This window comes from Rutidosis leptorrhynchoides, chromosome 5 (assembly GCF_046630445.1).
Source record: "Rutidosis leptorrhynchoides isolate AG116_Rl617_1_P2 chromosome 5, CSIRO_AGI_Rlap_v1, whole genome shotgun sequence".
NCBI lineage: Eukaryota > Viridiplantae > Streptophyta > Magnoliopsida > Asterales > Asteraceae > Rutidosis > Rutidosis leptorrhynchoides.
Genome location: NC_092337.1, coordinates 391,786,934 through 391,807,890, shown reverse-complemented (window position 1 = coordinate 391,807,890; position 20,957 = coordinate 391,786,934).

Sequence of the window (20,957 nt, the reverse complement as noted above, 5' to 3'; positions counted from 1 at the left end):
ATAATTATTTCCAGGCCTTTGGTTCATGTATGAAACATTCTCTCTTTGTTCCATTGTTTGTTCAATACTGAGACAATCTTTTGTCAAATGTGGTCCTCCACACTGCTCACAACTAATTCGTATTGCATGAATATCTTTCGTCATCTTTTCCATTCGTCTCTCGAAAGCATCTAACTTTGCAGAAATGGAATCAAAGTCATGGCTAGAATCGGCTCTATCCTCTTTAGATGATCTAACGATATCTTTTTCTTGATGCCACTCATGTGAGTGGGAAGTAGTGTTATCAATAATTTTGTAAGCTTCAGTTGCGGTTTTCTTCATAATGGAACCACCTGCTGCTATATCGATGTCTTTTCGTGTGGTAATATCGCATCTTAGGTAGAATATTTGTACTATTTGATAAGTGTCTAAACCATGTTGAGGACATCCTCTCAATAACTTTCCAAATCTTGTCCACGCCTCATATAAAGTTTCATATGGCTTTTGCGTGAACGTAACAATTTCTCCTTGAAGTCTCACGGCTTTAGATGCTGGAAAGAATTGTTTAAGAAAATTTTCAACTAAGACATCCCATGTATCAATCGCCCCTTCAGGTAATGATTCTAACCAATCTTTGGCTTCTCCCTTTAAAGTCCAGGGAAATAACATGAGATAGATCTGTTCATCCTCAACTTCTCTGATTTTAAATAGAGTACAAATCCTATTAAAGGTACGAAGATGTTCGTTTGGATCTTCCTTCGGCGCACCACTAAATTGGCATTGATTAGTTACCATGTGTAGGATTTGTCCTTTGATTTCATAATCTGGCGCATTAATGTCTGGTTGAGTAATTGCATGACCTTGGCCAATGCGTTTAGCCCTCATTCGGTCTTCCATACTTAGAGGTTCCAGATTTTCCATGATTGAATTTGTTGAATCTGAATCACTAGAGGATTCAGACTTAATGGTTTCTTCCTCGACAATCTCTGGATGAGTGTTTGTGGTTCAGGAGGAATGATTAGTGGTTCAGAATCTCTGAATTGTCCCTGAATATCCTCCGGGTTCTCAATTATGAGGTCGGGTTCAAAAAATGGATTATCGAAAATTTAAATTGGAGTACTTGGTCGACTAGATGACGATTCTAAAGAAAAATCAACGGCGACAATATTTGCTAGATGTCTTGATCGAGTTACAGGAGGTGAACGTATGAAAGGTAGTGAACGTTTTGCTCGGTGCATTCACTGAATATCCTATTAGTTATAAAAAATAAAAATTATATAAGTTATCAAATTAATAGACTTTTCTGATTTTGCCCACGTTTCGAATAGCCAATAGATGCAGCAGGTAACCAGGACCCTTTAAATCGGAAGCCCACAACTCGCCACTAACAAATCCAACTATTACTTCGAACCAGAAAATTTTGGGTGTCTATCAATTTAACTGCTTAAAATAATTTTTCGTCGAAATTTAAGGAAGATAAAGAAAATTCTATGTCCTAAAAAACTAGAGTGTCGAAATGAAAAAGAAAAAGTGCGTCGAAAAATAAGAAGTCGAAAAATAAGCATCGAAAATAAAGGTCGAAAAATAATAATAAGAAAGTAGCGCGTCGAAATTTAAAAGCCTAAAAACTAAAAAATAAAACTTGCGTCTAAAGGTATTAAAGCTTAAAAGGAATTCTATATCCAAAATGGCAATAACTTAAAAAGGCACTAAAACTTTATTTAAAACTAAAGCGATAAACAATGTCGTAAATTCTAAAGCGTTTAAGTCTTAGTCTAAAGAAAAAGCACTTAAGGGATTTTACGGAAAATCTTAGAAATCTAAAAATAAAAATAAACTACGGCAAAATACTAATCTTAAAACTAATTATGAATGATAAATATACAAATTACGAATTAAACGATATAAAAAGATACAAAATATAAAAATAAAACTTAAATTTATAAAAATACAATTTTTATAAAAATATTATTTTTATATTATTGTATAAAAGTATTAATTTTATAAATTTATAAAACTAATTAACACTTAAAACTTAAAATACAACTTTAATTAAACTATAACTAATTAATATTAAATATAAACCCTGATTAGGTTAATTAATAATAATAATTAATAATTACCCCTAATTTCGTAATTAATGTACGTACCAGGTTTGACCTGTCAGACTGCTCCGCGAGTGCGGATGTCTTTTGCCCAAAAAGTCCGCGAGTGCGGAGGATGCAGGCTCAGATGAGGTGCAGGCTCAAATTACGCAGATTCAGTTTTAATATATATATTTTTTTTGCTTTTTTACTTTTAATTTATAGTTTCTGTTTTTAGTTTTTATAAAATAAAACTTAAATGAAACTTATATTTTAACAATTTCTTATTAGATTTTTATAATTCTAAAAAAATAAACTTTTTAATTAAAACACCTAAATAGATATATATTTTTTTTTTGTTTTTATATTTTTGTTTTTAATATTTAAAACTTACTATATTTTTACAAAAATAGATTAAAAATAAATATATATTTTTTTAGAAAAATAGCGTTTCGCTTCGGCGTTCCCCGGCAGCGGCGCCAAAAATACTTGATGTTATGCGAGGTGTATACGAAATAGTTATATTTTTATTTCGAAATACTATTAAATATGCTACAATTTTACACAAGTTATTTACTTATTTATTGAATGGGATATACCTAAACCTTGTTACAACACTTATAGGCAGTGTACCTAATCGTAGAGTAGTGTAGTTTTTAGTAAGTCCGGTTCGTTCCGCAGGGAGCTAGCCAAGTTTAACGCTATATTTTTAAAACTATATTTGTATAAATATATGTATATATATATATATATATATATATATATATATATATATAAGTAATTTTATTATTATTATAAAAGGGGATTTTATCGTTTAATGACCGGTTTGTCGATTTTAAAACTTTAGTCACAATTAAAACCTAATGCAAAATATAACTTAATTTAAAGCGTAAAGTAAATGACGATAATTAAAGTGCGATAAATAAAATTGCGATAATTTAAAAGTACGATAATTAAAAGTGCGATAAGATATAAAATAAAGGAATTATGCTTATTTAAACTTCCGTAATCATGATGTTCGACGTGTTGATTTTAATTTATTACCATGGGTTAATTGTCCTTTGTCCTGGATTATTCGATATGTCCATATGGTTTTGTCCATAATAGTCCATCAGTCATAATTATAAAGTGCGAGAGTCTTCGTCAAATTATCCTTATACCCAAAGTCAAATATTCCAACTAATTGGGGATTCGAACTGTAACAAGGTCTTAATACTTTGTTTAATGAATACACCAGGTTATCGACTGTATGTAGTTCAAGGTTTTAATACTTTGTTAACAATTACACCAATTACCCTTGAATGTAATCCACCCCTGTTTCAACGAGTCCATTGACTAATAATCCATCCCGTGTCCGGCCAAATGAACAATAATTAGTATATATAAATATTCCGCCCACCGTACCCAGTCAAGCGTATGTGGTTAAATATAAATACGTCAAATTATAAATCTCTATATTAAATCAACGAGATATCATTTAATTAATATAAAGCCCATTAATAATCCATAGTTCAATTTCCACAAGTGTCGATCTTTTGTCCAAACCCCAATTATGGTACAAAGCCCAATAACACCATCTTTAATATTTAGCCCAACATCACGATTACTTCGATTTAAATAAGCATAATAATAACTTAGCTACTAGACATTAATTTAAAAAGGTTGTACATAACTTACAATGAGTATTAATAGCGTAGCGTTACACGGACAGAGTTTCGACTTACAAACTTAAAACATTCGCCACTATAACCTTATTATTATTAAACTTAAATTAAAATTAAAATTATATATATATATATATATATATATATATATATATTTTACGTAGATAGAAAGAAAGAAAAGGGATATGAAATCGATCAGAATGCGCGGCCTTTTATAGGCCCACTTTGAACTGTTAAACTCCGCGAGTGCGGTACTTCTCTTCTTCACAGCTCCGCAGTCGCGGAGCTTTGGATTCCAGCTCATCTCTTGATTAAAAACGTGGGCTGCTTAAAATATAATATATAATAATATATATAATTAATTATATATTATATTATATTCTTGTACATAGTTGACTTGTAATTTTTGGTCCGTTGCGTCGCGCACTGAAAGTTGGTTCATGTCTCGATTCCGGATTTTCGAACGCCTTTTCGTACGATTTAATATCTTGTACTTTGATTTTCACGGCTTGTATTCTTGTAATTTTTAGACGTTTCTCATCAATAATTTGAACCACTTGGATTGTACTTTGTACTTTTTAGCTTTTTGGTCATTTGCGTCTTCAATTCGTTGAATCTGTCTTTTGTCTTCAGCTTTTATTATTTAAACGAATATCACTTGTAAATTGAACAATTGCAACTAAAAGCTTATCTTTCTTGAAGGATAATTGTAACGACCCGACCAAAACCGTTATTGACGGCGTCGTTAACTTAGGTCCCGTTGCGTGGTCGTAGTCCCTATATGAGACTCGTTTGACCAAAATTATGTCGCGTTCATTTGAAAGGTACAAAGTTTAGTTTAACAAACGGATCGACAATAAGTTTAAGTTTACAAAGTTATAAAGTATGAATGAAATAACTTGCGACATAATTAGTTTGAAACCACAGTTGCTATAAATAGCGTAAGTAAGTAGACAAAAATTTGAATCCAAAAGTGCTATCCCTAGCGTATGCATGCATGGTTGACTCCAATCAAGTAATCAAAGAGTGCGGAAGCATGTATCAAGTAGCCACTTATGAACCTGAGAAAACATAGAAGAATCTGTCAACGCAAAAACGTTGGTGAAATCATAGGTTTGAGTAAGTGAGTAAAAGTAAAGTAAGTCGAACCACAAGATTTGCAAAGTTGAAATAATAGTAGTACATTCTAAAAGTTAATATTCACGAGCACCCAATTATCAAAGCTTAACGTTCCGTCCGTTGAATACCCCATCAATTAGTGCTAGAACAACACTGTTCCCAAAAATATATTTCATTCGTAAACGGTAGCGAACCGTTTGAATGAGGGTTTGTCAAACCCATATGGCCATATAACATAAGTTCTCGCTTACACCATCTGATGTAACTAATGATAATCGGATTGAGGATTTTCGTTCTAAACTCGTATGTAGAATGTTTGTTTTCCCGTTCTTGTGTTCACTTAGTTCAAAAGAATCGTTTATGTTTTCTCATCCCAAAAGTAAGTTCAAAAGAGTAAAAAGTGGGACTATGATCTCACCTCGAGTGCACGAGTATAAATGTACTTCACAAAGTAAACGTGTGCATGAAAGTTGCTTAGCCTTGACCTAAACAAATAAGTTATATCAATTAACCGGTTACGACACAAAGTCGGGTGAAATGTGTTCAATTAGTCCTATGGCTCGTTACGACTCGATTAAGTATAGCATGTGAATCACGTTGTCAAGTTTCATACAAGAAACAAGTATAAAAGCATGTTAGAATGATTGTATAAAAGTTTGGTTAAGTTTGACTAAAAGTCAAACTTGGTCAAAGTCAACGAAAAAGTCAACGCGTTCGGGTCGGGTCCCGAACTATTTTTCTATGCTAGTTATCCATATACAAGTATATTAAAACAAGTTTCATGTGAATCGGAGGTCGGTAGCTAGTCAAACATTTCGCGTGAAATGCGCCAAACAAGGCAGAATCTGGCCAGGCCAATCCGCGCGCCGCGCGGGGATGGGGCGCGCCGCGCCACCATCTGGGCAGAGATTTCTGGTCAGTTTTTCAAAGTATGCACGAACCAAACATCAAACATTCACCATTTATGATCCGCAAACAACCAAAACATGTATCTTATATCCTCGGAAAGGTATTTTGACGAGCAATACAACTAACCACATATCATCAAACAAAAACATCATTTACAATAACCGAAAACTCGTCAATTGATCAAGAAAGGTTTATTTTCAAAGTTTCAAGTTCGTAAAACGTATTTTATGATTCGGGAATCCAATTTACACATACGATATGCCGTTTCGAAGGTAATGAAGCATACATTACTACTAAACACTAACAATTAACATTTCATGGCATTCAAGCATCAAAAGTTCATGTCAAGAACTATCAAACCCTAGTCAAACATCACAAAATAATTAATCGGGTTTTTGAAGTTTTCTTGATCAACCTACACATCAAAATGTGGCTAATGATACTAGTAACACAATTAAAACATGCACTTTAACAATCTAACAACATTAACTCATCCAAAATCAAGGATTAAGCAAACCCATTTCAAATGTTCAAACTAGTTACTCAAAACAACAAATCGAGCAAGTAAATCATATATTCATGCTAGACACGAGCCATAGACACTAACTAACACAATTTCAAATCAAAAACACGAATTTAAAGAAAAATTAGTGATTTTAGAAAGTTACCCAAAATGGATGAAATTGGTACCAAATCGAAGAGGATGATGAGAGGATCACGAATATGTAATTTGTTTTGAAGTTTGCTTCCCGATCCGGATTTAGATGATGATTTATGTTTGTGTTCTTGAGAGAAAAAAAGAAAGAAAGAAAAAAAAAAGAAATGGATGAATGGAGTGGATGGAGGTGGTGAGTGGTTGACTAGTCAACTACTAGCCACCTCTTTGGTCAAGTGGCGGAACTAGTCCCTCAAGTTTCAGAGCGGGTGCGGGAATTAACCAAACGAATATTTTTAAAAACGCTCGTGTAAACGAGTGATGTTATAATTAAATAACGAGAATATTATGAACGTTTGTTAACGGAATCTACGAATATAAATAACGAAAGATATTATTTTAAAAAAAAAAAGACAGTGTTAAAATAATTTTAACGGAAAAACGCGGGATGTTACATTACCTACACCTTAAAAGAAATTTCGTCCCGAAATTTAGTTGGAAGTAGTAGTTGTTGTTTCTTCCTCGAGATCTTGCGTTGTAAATTATACGGATAAGTGAAGGTACGTCCTTGGGCATTTCAACGAACTTCGACGGTCGGGATTTTTACGTTGGATTGAAGTTTGGTTTCACGATTCATGGTTTCAACCGGTCCTCCTAGGAATGAAGTTTATCGTCGATAGTAAGCTTATCGAAAAGGAATGACAAGTTCTTGTTTCGCAAAACACGTCTTTAAGTTGATACATCGAATGTAGGATAAACGGAGACTCGAAATGAGCCGGAAAATCTAAACGGCTAGCAACGGGTCTAAAACGCCCCAAGATTTCAAAAGGATTAAAATATCACGGATTTAGCTTTCTATGTTTCCCGAAACGGATTACACCTTTCCAAGGTGCGACTCTTAACGTGACGCGGTTTCCCATGGAATTCGAAATGTTTACGTCTAACATCGGCGTAGCTCTTGGTGATTACGAGTCGCGTAGGGTTTTACCTGAATATGAATAAATCCTCTCGATTGCTCATGAATAAGCTCGGCCCCGGTGAATTGGTCATCGTTTACTTGGTTCGACAAAAGGAGAATGACGTTTCCGGTCACATGTGGTTTCAAAAGGAGTGACGTTAAAACTCGAATGAAAATCATTGTAGTACGAGGATTCGGTTATAGGAAAATACTTTTCTCAAGTAAATTTGAAGTTGGTAATACAAACTTGTATTATGGTTTCCAAGGTTTAAATCGCATGTTTGTTCGGTCCGTCGGGTTGCGGATGGTACGCGGTACTCATGTCTAAACGTGGTCCCGAGGCTTTTTGTAAGGTACTCCAAAATCTAGAAATGAAACGAGGATCTCGATCCGAAACGGGGTACATTTCCCTAAGGCATATTGAACAAGTTTGCTAGGAATTGAAAACGTTAGCTAGGACAAGTTTCTCAAGAAAATTCGCGTCGCGGAAGATTTATCGGTTTCCAAAAACGTTCGTCGGGGCAAGTTCTTATCGGGTTTTGAAAACGATTGTTAGGACTATCCACCCTCGCGGCGAATACTTGTATGACGTGAAGAGTCGCTCTCCATTGAGAATTTAGAATAAGGACCTCCTGAACCGGAAGTACGAGGGTGATGCAAAAGAAGTTCCCGCCCCGATGTGAGCATAACGAGTAAATTGTAGTTAGTCAATAAGACTGCGCGAGGACGAGCTAGTATACCCGTGTGACATACGGTTGAAGTCGAATGGAATCGGTAATTCATTCGGAAGCATAAATATAATTTGACAATAATTGAAGGTGTGTCCCCGGTATGGTTGTTATAAATATTCTCGGAGTTTTCGGATGTCCAAACCTGAAAAGATGAAGTCATGTACATGGCACATGGTGGTGTTTAGGTTGATCGAGTCTAACCACCATCACGCGTCACTAGAACTTTGGTATGTCTTACCGTAATATAACCACGTTGATCGAGTGTCGTTATATTACGCTAACTCATACCTCCATTCCCACATCACTCTATAGATTCAAGTTCATGTAATCGTGAAGTTTAAAATAAACAAAGTGTAACAACGTCTCTAACGTGACTCGTATTGAATCGAAATAATTAATGCAACTATAAAGAAGCGTTCCCCGAGGGAAGTGTATAAATGATTGTTCACGGCAATGTGGTTCGAGTCAGACAATAAGGTATTCAGGTATGAAAAGAGTAATGAGTCATGATAACGAGTAGCACGCAACCGTAGTGATAAATGTTGATGACGATACTCACCTAGAGTAGTGATGGTAGTAACACCAAAAAGTAGATAGTAAGAAACACCAGTGGGAAACTGAGAGTAAGTTGAAACGGTGGCAAATAACAATCCGGGAGACAGAGTTCCCGAACGAGTGTGACTAATGAAGTCGTCGTCATTCATACGTGTATGAATCATGAATTTACGTGTGTTACCAAAAAGTGGCGGAATACGAGTTCGTATGATGAAGGTTGGGTACCATTAAAAAGTTCGCCTAAGAATAACTCAAGTATAATGCACAAGTAGTCAAGTAAGTGCTATCTATAGCAAATGTATGTCAGAATGCAATGGCTAACTATCCGGTTGTAGTCTAGACTCACTAATGCGTCCTAACGACTCTGTTAGACACACTAATGCACGTCCTAGTTCCCTACAACCAACGCTCTGATACCACTTGTAACGACCCGACCAAAACCGTTATTGACGGCGTCGTTAACTTAGGTCCCGTTGCGTGGTCGTAGTCCCTATATGAGACTCGTTTGACCAAAATTATGTCGCGTTCATTTGAAAGGTACAAAGTTTAGTTTAACAAACGGATCGACAATAAGTTTAAGTTTACAAAGTTATAAAGTATGAATGAAATAACTTGCGACATAATTAGTTTGAAACCACAGTTGCTATAAATAGCGTAAGTAAGTAGACAAAAATTTGAATCCAAAAGTGCTATCCCTAGCGTATGCATGCATGGTTGACTCCAATCAAGTAATCAAAGAGTGCGGAAGCATGTATCAAGTAGCCACTTATGAACCTGAGAAAACATAGAAGAATCTGTCAACGCAAAAACGTTGGTGAAATCATAGGTTTGAGTAAGTGAGTAAAAGTAAAGTAAGTCGAACCACAAGATTTGCAAAGTTGAAATAATAGTAGTACATTCTAAAAGTTAATATTCACGAGCACCCAATTATCAAAGCTTAACGTTCCGTCCGTTGAATACCCCATCAATTAGTGCTAGAACAACACTGTTCCCGAAAATATATTTCATTCGTAAACGGTAGCGAACCGTTTGAATGAGGGTTTGTCAAGCCCATATGGCCATATAACATAAGTTCTCGCTTACACCATCTGATGTAACTAATGATAATCGGATTGAGGATTTTCGTTCTAAACTCGTATGTAGAATGTTTGTTTTCCCGTTCTTGTGTTCACTTAGTTCAAAAGAATCGTTTATGTTTTCTCATCCCAAAAGTAAGTTCAAAAGAGTAAAAAGTGGGACTATGATCTCACCTCGAGTGCACGAGTATAAATGTACTTCACAAAGTAAACGTGTGCATGAAAGTTGCTTAGCCTTGACCTAAACAAATAAGTTATATCAATTAACCGGTTACGACACAAAGTCGGGTGAAATGTGTTCAATTAGTCCTATGGCTCGTTACGACTCGATTAAGTATAGCATGTGAATCACGTTGTCAAGTTTCATACAAGAAACAAGTATAAAAGCATGTTAGAATGATTGTATAAAAGTTTGGTTAAGTTTGACTAAAAGTCAAACTTGGTCAAAGTCAACGAAAAAGTCAACGCGTTCGGGTCGGGTCCCGAACTATTTTTCTATGCTAGTTATCCATATACAAGTATATTAAAACAAGTTTCATGTGAATCGGAGGTCGGTAGCTAGTCAAACATTTCGCGTGAAATGCGCCAAACAAGGCAGAATCTGGCCAGGCCAATCCGCGCGCCGCGCGGGGATGGGGCGCGCCGCGCCACCATCTGGGCAGAGATTTCTGGTCAGTTTTTCAAAGTATGCACGAACCAAACATCAAACATTCACCATTTATGATCCGCAAACAACCAAAACATGTATCTTATATCCTCGGAAAGGTATTTTGACGAGCAATACAACTAACCACATATCATCAAACAAAAACATCATTTACAATAACCGAAAACTCGTCAATTGATCAAGAAAGGTTTATTTTCAAAGTTTCAAGTTCGTAAAACGTATTTTATGATTCGGGAATCCAATTTACACATACGATATGCCGTTTCGAAGGTAATGAAGCATACATTACTACTAACACTAACAATTAACATTTCATGGCATTCAAGCATCAAAAGTTCATGTCAAGAACTATCAAACCCTAGTCAAACATCACAAAATCATTAATCGGGTTTTTGAAGTTTTCTTGATCAACCTACACATCAAAATGTGGCTAATGATACTAGTAACACAATTAAAACATGCACTTTAACAATCTAACAACATTAACTCATCCAAAATCAAGGATTAAGCAAACCCATTTCAAATGTTCAAACTAGTTACTCAAAACAACAAATCGAGCAAGTAAATCATATATTCATGCTAGACACGAGCCATAGACACTAACTAACACAATTTCAAATCAAAAACACGAATTTAAAGAAAAATTAGTGATTTTAGAAAGTTACCCAAAATGGATGAAATTGGTACCAAATCGAAGAGGATGATGAGAGGATCACGAATATGTAATTTGTTTTGAAGTTTGCTTCCCGATCCGGATTTAGATGATGATTTATGTTTGTGTTCTTGAGAGAAAAAAAGAAAGAAAGAAAAAAAAAAGAAATGGATGAATGGAGTGGATGGAGGTGGTGAGTGGTTGACTAGTCAACTACTAGCCACCTCTTTGGTCAAGTGGCGGAACTAGTCCCTCAAGTTTCAGAGCGGGTGCGGGAATTAACCAAACGAATATTTTTAAAAACGCTCGTGTAAACGAGTGATGTTATAATTAAATAACGAGAATATTATGAACGTTTGTTAACGGAATCTACGAATATAAATAACGAAAGATATTATTTTAAAAAAAAAGACAGTGTTAAAATAATTTTAACGGAAAAACGCGGGATGTTACAATAATGCTATGAAATATATGTTTGTTTTTAGCATTATCAAATATTCCCACACTTGAGCGTTACTTGTCCTCAAGCAATATAGAACTTGAATAAAAACATACTTGAATCACTTCTTTATTCTTCACACTTTGTACATCAGTGATTTTGATACGGCGGTATGAACAATGATAGTAACGTTGTGGTTTACAGTCCCACATGACTATGAAAATTTAGATCCTTTAAGGAAATTGGATCTTTATGAAAACTTTTGATCTTTTGAAAATTCAATCTAGCTTTTACCCTAGATAAGTTTTCCAGAATAACCCTTCACCGGTGTTTGCAAAATGTTTTTGTGAGTTTTGTGGGTTTCAGATTTGAAAATTTTAGCTCAAAACTTATGGTTTTGTGTCACCCACTTTCTAACCTTGTATTGGGAAAGCAACACGTCCAGTTTACTTGCTTCGTATATTACCTTTCGGTAAACTACCGTCTGGTTGTAAAGGAAAGCATTGAACAAGCAACTGTTAAGGCAATGTCTCGTGACATGCAGATAATTATGGTCGAAAGCGTGTCAGATGCAATTAATATCCTTTGTAAGAGCAATAGTAAAGATCACCCTATAGTTTTTCGGTCTGGCACAAGGTCCTGTCTTCGACCATGCTATGCAACCACCGTTCTTACGGTTGACACCCGATTTGGTTCAAGTGACCTAATGAATTCCGGTGAATTCTTAGGATTTTACGTTCAATGGTAATGAACGCATTGAAAATAGGGTTTTCAGAAAACAAATCGGTTTGTAATTTGATCAAAATATTTTCTCGTTCAAGCTCGAGTTTAGATATCATCGAATTCCATGAGTTTGAATTCTCAATTTTTAAGGTCAATCTCAAGCATTGAGTAATATCAGGCTTAAAAGCAGATTTTTGATCTTTTAAGGAGATTATCCTTTCTGGGGATCTAATTCATTAGTCTTATAAGCTAATTTGCACGGTGCCCCCCATTGTACGAGACAGATCCTCTCATGGTTAGGATAAGTGTGATGACCCAGAAATTTCTGACCAAATTTAAACTTTATCTTTAAATAATTTAATGTTTTCGACACGATAAGCAAAGTCTGTAATGTTGAGTCTCAAAGTTTTAGAACTATATTCATGTAATCAATTATTCTTTTACAGTTCTCGAAGATTCACGAACAATATATATATAACTTAATGTGCTTATATATATATATATATATATATATATATATATATATATATATATATATATATATATACATATACATGATTTCAAGTTATTTAGTAAACGATAGTAACATTCGATTATTGATTCGATTGATATTTAGATAAGTTAACTAAAACATTTTAGATGAACCAGTAAAACACTAATTTGCTACAGTATTTTCGAATTGCTACAGTACCCGAAAAGCTACAGTGTTTTCGAAAATCACTATTTGCTACAGTAAAAAACTATTTCAAAATGAAAATGTATATGTATATACTACGAGATGATGATTTATAGAAGTAAATGACCAAAACACTCGAAAGTTTAAGATACACTTTGAGTGATTTAGTTTATTGATAATTTAAGACTATATTTTAACAAAGGTACGAGTCACGAAACGTAAAGAGCCAGTTTTCTCAGCGTATGAATGGACATTCGAAAAACCGGAACCGGGACATAAGTCGCGTTATGACGTACGACTTATCGGAACAAAAATTACAAGTCAACTATGCACATAAATTTAATTTAATATATAATTAATTATATAAATTATATATTATAAATATAATTAATAAATATATCGACAAGCGTAGGACAAAAACGATTGTGAGCTGGAAAAAGAGGCCATGCGATCGCATGGCCATTGTGCCTCAGACCCATGTGATCGCATGGAGGCCTGGGACAGGCCACATCTATAAATTTGATCGAATTCGCGATTTATTTCTCACAATTCAATTCACTCTCATCTCTGTCTCTTTATATATACTTATATTATTATTATTATTATTATTATTATTATTATTATTATTATTATTATTATTATTATTAATCTAATTATTATTAGTAATATTATATTATTAGTATTATACATAAAATACTACGACAAGGTTATGTCCAAACGATTTCAAAAATGGTTATCGAGTGAGTCAAAGCTATGGAAACTATGGGATATAGCTAAGGAAATTATGGGTAATGTTTGGGGGTATATTTATGAATCAAACCTAGTGTTTATCATCTCTGTTGCGTCTACGTACTTTCCTACAATATTGAATCACAATATTGATACGTGAGCATTCATATCTTATCTTTTGTATATTAATTGTGTATCCATGTCTAGTGCTCGAGTATATATATTTATGCATGCTTGTATGCTAAATTTTGTCGTTAAACAGTTTATAATAGATCACGAATTAAATACATATATTACTGGTAAAAGGTATATGATATACATGTTTTTGGAAAGCTGGCGAAAAATCAATAACTTTTCATTTAGATATCGAATAGTTTCGATGAATGGATTAAAAGATATGATCAACTGAATTATAATTGACGTTAATTGGAATTGCTTTTGAATCTGCAATTAATATTTAAACAACTTGTTTGTAAGATTGATAAATTGGATTTTTGAATATTACCAACCGAATAAATGAATCCTTATATAAGGTACGTCTCGTTTTGTTGAACTATTGTCAAAATTGACTTTTTGAAATGACTTTGGATAACTTTTGTATGTCGATCTTGAGCATTAGGATTGTGATACTATGACCTGAACTATCTTGATAAACATTTATTGACCAACATATGTTCTCTAGGTTGAGATCTACGGTTATTTGGTAATCCGAGTTTCGGTCACATTTTGGTGAACGACTTTATATGCTGCTAAGGTGAGTTTCATTTGCCCTTTTTACTCTTTACATTTTTGGGCTGAGAATACATGCAAATGCTTTATTAACTGTTTTACAATATTTATATGCGTGAGTGTCATTTGCCCTTTTTACTCTTTACATTTTTGGGCTGAGAATACATGCAAATGCTTTATTAACTGTTTTACAATATTTATATGCGTGAGTTTCATATGATCCCTTTTACTCAATACATTTTTGGGCTGAGAATACATTCACTTTATTTTAAACGCAATGGACACAAGTACATACTAAATTCTACACTGAGTTTGAATCGAAAATCCCTTAGCTTTGGTAACTAGTAACTGTCGATTATAAGAACCGATGGGCGCGAATAGAGATATATGGATCCATAGGGCTTGACATCCCCGTCTGTTCCAGGTATAGAAACCCTAGCCTGAACTATAAAACAGACGTATGCTATTTGAGTGTATCGTACATGTTGGTTGCATGTTAAACACAGGGGTACTTATTAGATAAACGTTAAAGCTTAGTTACCAGGGTGCTCAATCTTGTAGAATATTTTGATAAACGTTTCAGACGAAACAACTGAAATCTTGTGATCCACCTTTATATACAGATTATGCGAAACACTAAAACTATGAACTCACCAACCTTTATGTTGACACTTGTTAGCATGTTTATTCTCAGGTTCCCTAGAAGTCTTCCGCTGTTTGCTTATATGTTAGACAAGCTATGTGCATGGAGTCTTACATGGCATATTTATCAAGGAAACGTTGCATTCACCAAATCATCACCATGTATCTTATTTTAACTGCATTGTCAACGGAATTACTATTGTAAACTATTATTTACGGTGATTGTATATATGTAGAAATTATCAGATGTCGAAAACCTTTGATTTAAATATTCATTTATGGTGTGCCTTTTCAAAAGAATGCAATGTTTACAAAACGTATCATATAGAGGTCAAATATCTTGCAATGAAATCGATGAATGACGTGTTCGTCCATATGGATTTGGAGCGATCGTCACAATAAGTCTGACCACTTGGCGACCCTATTTGATGCTGAGGTCCGTGGATTTCCAGCTGATTTTCAAGAAAACTTTTCAAAGTTTTTTGTAGACTCTACAACTGGTCTGGACGACAACTTCCTGACCTAAATCAAGAAGCGCGTGTCTTTTTCTCGGAAGACTTTACTTCCTTTTAAATCAAGTGGCACATTTCTTTCAAATATATTATAAAAAAATCGGGTAAAACTGATTAAATCGTTCAAAACAAAAGTATCTTCAATTATTTGTACAAAAATATGTGATATATGTAATTTGAATAATTTAGTAAATTTTTTTCACACTTGGCTTTTATTTTCCTTTCTTTGCCTTTTTATTTTCCTCTATTCTATTTTTAAATGAATTTAAGCGTTTTGGGTTATTTCTCAATTTATGTCCTTTACGAGGTAACGACAATTTCGGTGTTAATACCTAGTTTTATCGTTCATAAATATGTATAAATATGATTTTGAATTCATTTAGTTGAAAATTTTTAAAAATTTTACTAGAAGTGGGTAGTCAGTATGTAAGACTAGGGCTGTTTTTTATTATCAGAGAGCACTAGATTCTTATACAACTACTGCATTACTAGTATTTTTAATGGTAATCAAGTGTTTAAATTAAAATTTTTAAAAATCCGAAAGAATTTAACCCCTTCCCACACTTAAGATCTTGCAATGCCCTCATTTACAAGAAATCAGTAACAATTTAAATTATTGAGGGTAATTAGCGTAGAAAAACAATTAAAATTTTACCAAAGTTTCCAAACATATTGGCGTTCGTTTTGAATGATAAATGGTGCACTACATTTGTTCATTCCGTCTGTTGTTATTTCACATATATTTTGTATCTTGTCGTCAAAATTAGTTGCTTTTGCTGAACTTAATGCCAGTCTTTGAAAATGCACTGTTTTACCCTGTTTTGTACATGAGATAAACTACAAACATATATATACATATTTTTGAAGTTGGGTATATCACCCCACATTAAAAAATTATTAAAATCTAATAATAAAAGTTAGAAAATTATAAAAACAATAATATTTTCAAAAGAAGTATCAAAAATATAAAATTACAAGTTACAAAATAAATAAAAATAGACATAAAAGAAAATTAGGGTTGATGAGGATGGTTCCAGTAGGGATTCCATTCATAGCCGTAAGTGCTGTAGAATGCTTGAGCTGGGTCATATGTAGGGTACAGTGGTCGGGTCTGTATCAACAAGCTTCATTAACCTTTTCAACTACCGGTTCTGATTCCTTCTCTTGTTCAGGTTGTGGTTCTTGTGGAGTAGGTATAGAGTCCTCAGAAATTACAGGTATTTCCGGTGGTTTAAGTGTAATACCACTTCTTGTAGTAATAGCTTTAGCTGTTTCATTTCGGAGGTTAGCATTTGTATCGCTAGGTAGACTCCCTTGTTTTCTTTCACCTATCAACCTTGCTAGATTACTTACTTCTTGTTCCAGATTTTGGATTGAAGCTTGTTGATTTCTAAATGCTTGAGCATTTTGTTCATTAGTTTGTTTATAAGCTGTGAAAAATTGCGTTTGAGATTCAACTAGCTTCGACATCATGTCTTCTAAATTTGTCTTTTTATCATCGGTTTGTGGTGGTTTATTTTGAAAAAATAGGTCTTTGTTGATTGTAAGTATTGTTAGATACTTGTTGATTGCTAGGACCATGTTGGTTGTTGTATGGAACATTTCAGTTATAATTCTGATTTTGATTGAAGTTTGGTCTTGGCGGTTGATAATTATTCTGATAATTATTTCCAGGCCTTTGGTTCATGTATGAAACATTCTCTCTTTGTTCCATTGTTTGTTCAATACTGAGACAATCTTTTGTCAAATGTGGTCCTCCACACTGCTCACAACTAATTCGTATTGCGTGAATATCTTTCGTCATCTTTTCCATTCTTCTCTCGAAAGCATCTAACTTTGCGGAAATAGAATCAAAGTCATGGCTAGAATCGGCTCTTGCCGCTTTAGATGATCTAACGATATCTTTTTCTTGATGCCACTCATGTGAGTGGGAAGTAGTGTTATCAATAATTTTGTAAGCTTCAGTTGCGGTTTTCTTCATAATGGAACCACCTGCTGCTATATCGATGTCTTTTCGTGTGGTAATATCGCATCTTAGGTAGAATATTTGTACTATTTGATAAGTGTCTAAACCATGTTGAGGACATCCTCTCAATAACTTTCCAAATCTTGTCCACGCCTCATATAAAGTTTCATTTGGATTTTGCATGAACGTAACAATTTCTCCTTGAAGTCTCACGGATTTATATGCCGGAAAGAATTGTTTAAGAAAATTTTCAACTAAGACATCCCATGTATCAATCGCCCCTTCAGGTAATGATTCTAACCAATCTTTGGCTTCTCCCTTTAAAGTCCAGGGAAATAACATGAGATAGATCTGTTCATCCTCAACTTCTCTGATTTTAAATAGAGTACAAATCCTATTAAAGGTACGAAGATGTTCGTTTGGATCTTCCTTCGGCGCACCACTAAATTGGCATTGATTAGTTACCATGTGTAGGATTTGTCCTTTGATTTCATAATATGGCGCATTAATGTCTGGTTGGGTAATTGCATGACCTTGGCCAGTGCGTTTAGCCCTCATTCGGTCTTCCATACTTAGAGGTTCCAGATTTTCCATGATTGAATTTGTTGAATCTGAATCACTAGAGGATTCTGACTTAATGGTTTCTTCCTCGACAATCTCTGAATGAGTGTTTGTGGTTCAGGAGGAATGATTAGTGGTTCAGGATCTCTGAATTATCCCTGAATATCCTCCGGGTTCTCAATTATGAGGTCGGGTTCAAAAAATGGATTATCGAAAATTTAAATTGGAGTACTTGGTCGACTAGATGATGATTCTAAAGCAAAATCAACGGCGACAATATTTGCTAGATGTCTTGATCGAGTTACAGGAGGTGAACGTATGAAAGGTAGTGAACGTTTTGCTCGGTGCATTCACTGAATATCCTATTAGTTATAAAAAATAAAAATTATATAAGTTAACAAATTAATAGACTTTTCTGATTTTGCCCACGTTTCGAATAGCCAATAGATGCAGCAGGTAACCGGGACCCTTTAAATCGGAAGCCCACAACTCACCACTAACAAATCCAACTATTACTTCGAACCAGAAAATTTTGGGTGTCTATCAATTTAACTGCTTAAAATAATTTTTGGTCGAAATTTAAGGAAGATAAAGAAAATTCTATGTCCTAAAAAACTAGAGTGTCGAAATGAAAAAGAAAAAGTGCGTCGAAAAATAAGAAGTCAAAAAATAAGCGTCGAAAATAAAGGTCGAAAAATAATACTCCCTCCATCCCACTTAAAGTGTCCACATTTCTATTTTGGGACGTCCCATATCAAGTGTCCACTTTGTATTTCAACCAATCAGAAGAGGTTATTCTGGTGAGAGAAGATTTCTGATTGGTGGAGAATGAAGTTAGTGGAATTTTCTAAAACTGTGTGTAAAAAGTAAGTGGACATTTGTAATGGGACGGAGGGAGTAATAAGAAAGTAGCGCATCGAAATTTAAAAGCCTAAAAACTAAAAAATAAAACTTGCGTCTAAAGGTATTAAAGCTTAAAAGGAATTCTATATCCAAAATGGCAATAACTTAAAAAGGCACTAAAACTTTATTTAAAACTAAAGCGATGAACAATGTCGTAAATTCTAAAGCTTTTAAGTCTTAGCCTAAAGAAAAAGCACTTAAGGGATTTTACGGCAAATCTTAGAAATCTAAAAATAAAAATAAACTACGGCAAAATACTAATCTTAAAACTAATTATGAATGATAAATATACAAATTACGAATTAAACGATATAAAAAGATACAAAATATAAAAATAAAACTTAAAGTTATAAAAATACAATTTTTATAAAAATAATATTTTTATATTATTGTATAAAAGTATTAATTTTATAAATTTATAAAACTAATTAACACTTAAAACTTAAAATACAACTTTAATTAAACTATAACTAATTAATATTAAATATAAACCCTAATTAGGTTAATTAATAATAATAATTAATAATTAACCCTAATTTCGTAATTAATGTACGTACCAGGTTTGACCTGTCAGACTGCTCCGCGAGTGCGGATGTCTTCTGCCCAAAAACTCCGCGAGTACGAAGGATGCAGGCTCAGATGAGGTACAGGCTCAAATTACGCATATTCAGTTTTAATATATATATTTTTTTACTTTTTTACTTTTAATTTATAGTTTCTGTTTTTAGTTTTTATAAAATATAACTTAAATAAAACTTATATTTTAACAATTTCTTATTAGATTTTTATAATTCTAAAAAAATAAACTTTTTAATTAAAACACCTAAATAGATATATATATATTTTTATGTTTTTATATTTTTGTTTTTAATATTTAAAACTTACTATATTTTTACAAAAATAGATTAAAAATAAATATATATTTTTTTAGAAAAATAGCGTTTCGCTTCGACGTTCCCCGGCAGCGGCGCCAAAAATACTTGATGTTATGCGAGGTGTATACGAAATAGTTATATTTTTATTTCGAAATACTATTAAATACGCTACAATTTTACACAGGTTATTTACTTATTTATTGAATGGGATATACCTAAACCTTGCTACAACACTTATAGGCAGTGTACCTAATCGTAGAGTAGTGTAGTTTTTAGTAAGTCCGGTTCGTTCCGCAGGGAGCTAGCCAAGTTTAACGCTATATTTTTAAAACTATATTTGTATAAATATATATATATATATATATATATATATATATATATATATATATATATATATATATATATATATATATATATATATATATATATATATATATATATATATATATATATAAGTAATTTTATTATTATTATAAAAGGGGATTTTATCGTTTAATGACCGGTTTGTCGATATTAAAACTTTAGTCACAATTAAAACCTAATACAAAATATAACTTAATTTAAAGCGTAAAGTAAATGACGATAATTAAAGTGCGATAAATAAAATGACGGTAAATAAAATTGCGATAATTTAAAAGTACGATAATTAAAAGTGCGATAAGATATAAAATAAAGAAATTATGCTTATTTAAACTTCCGTAATCATGATGTTCGACGTGTTGATTTTAATTTATTACCATGGGTTAATTGTCCTTTGTCCTGGATTATTCGATATGTCCATATGGTTTTGTCCATAATAGTCCATCAGTCATAATTATAAAGTGCGAGAGTCTTCGTCAAATTATCCTTATACCCGAAGTCAAATATTTCAACTAATTGGGGATTCGAACTGTAACAAGGTCTTAATACTTTGTTTAATGAATACACCAGGTTATCGACTGTGTGTAGTCCAAGGTTTTAATACTTTGTTAACAATTACACCAATTACCCTTGAATGTAATCCACCCATGTTTCAACGAGTCCATTGACTAGTAATCCATCCCGTGTCCGGCCAAATGAACAATAATTAGTATTTATAAATATTCCGCCCACCGTACCCAGTCAAGCGTATGTGGTTAAATATAAATACTTCAAATTATAAATCTCTATATTA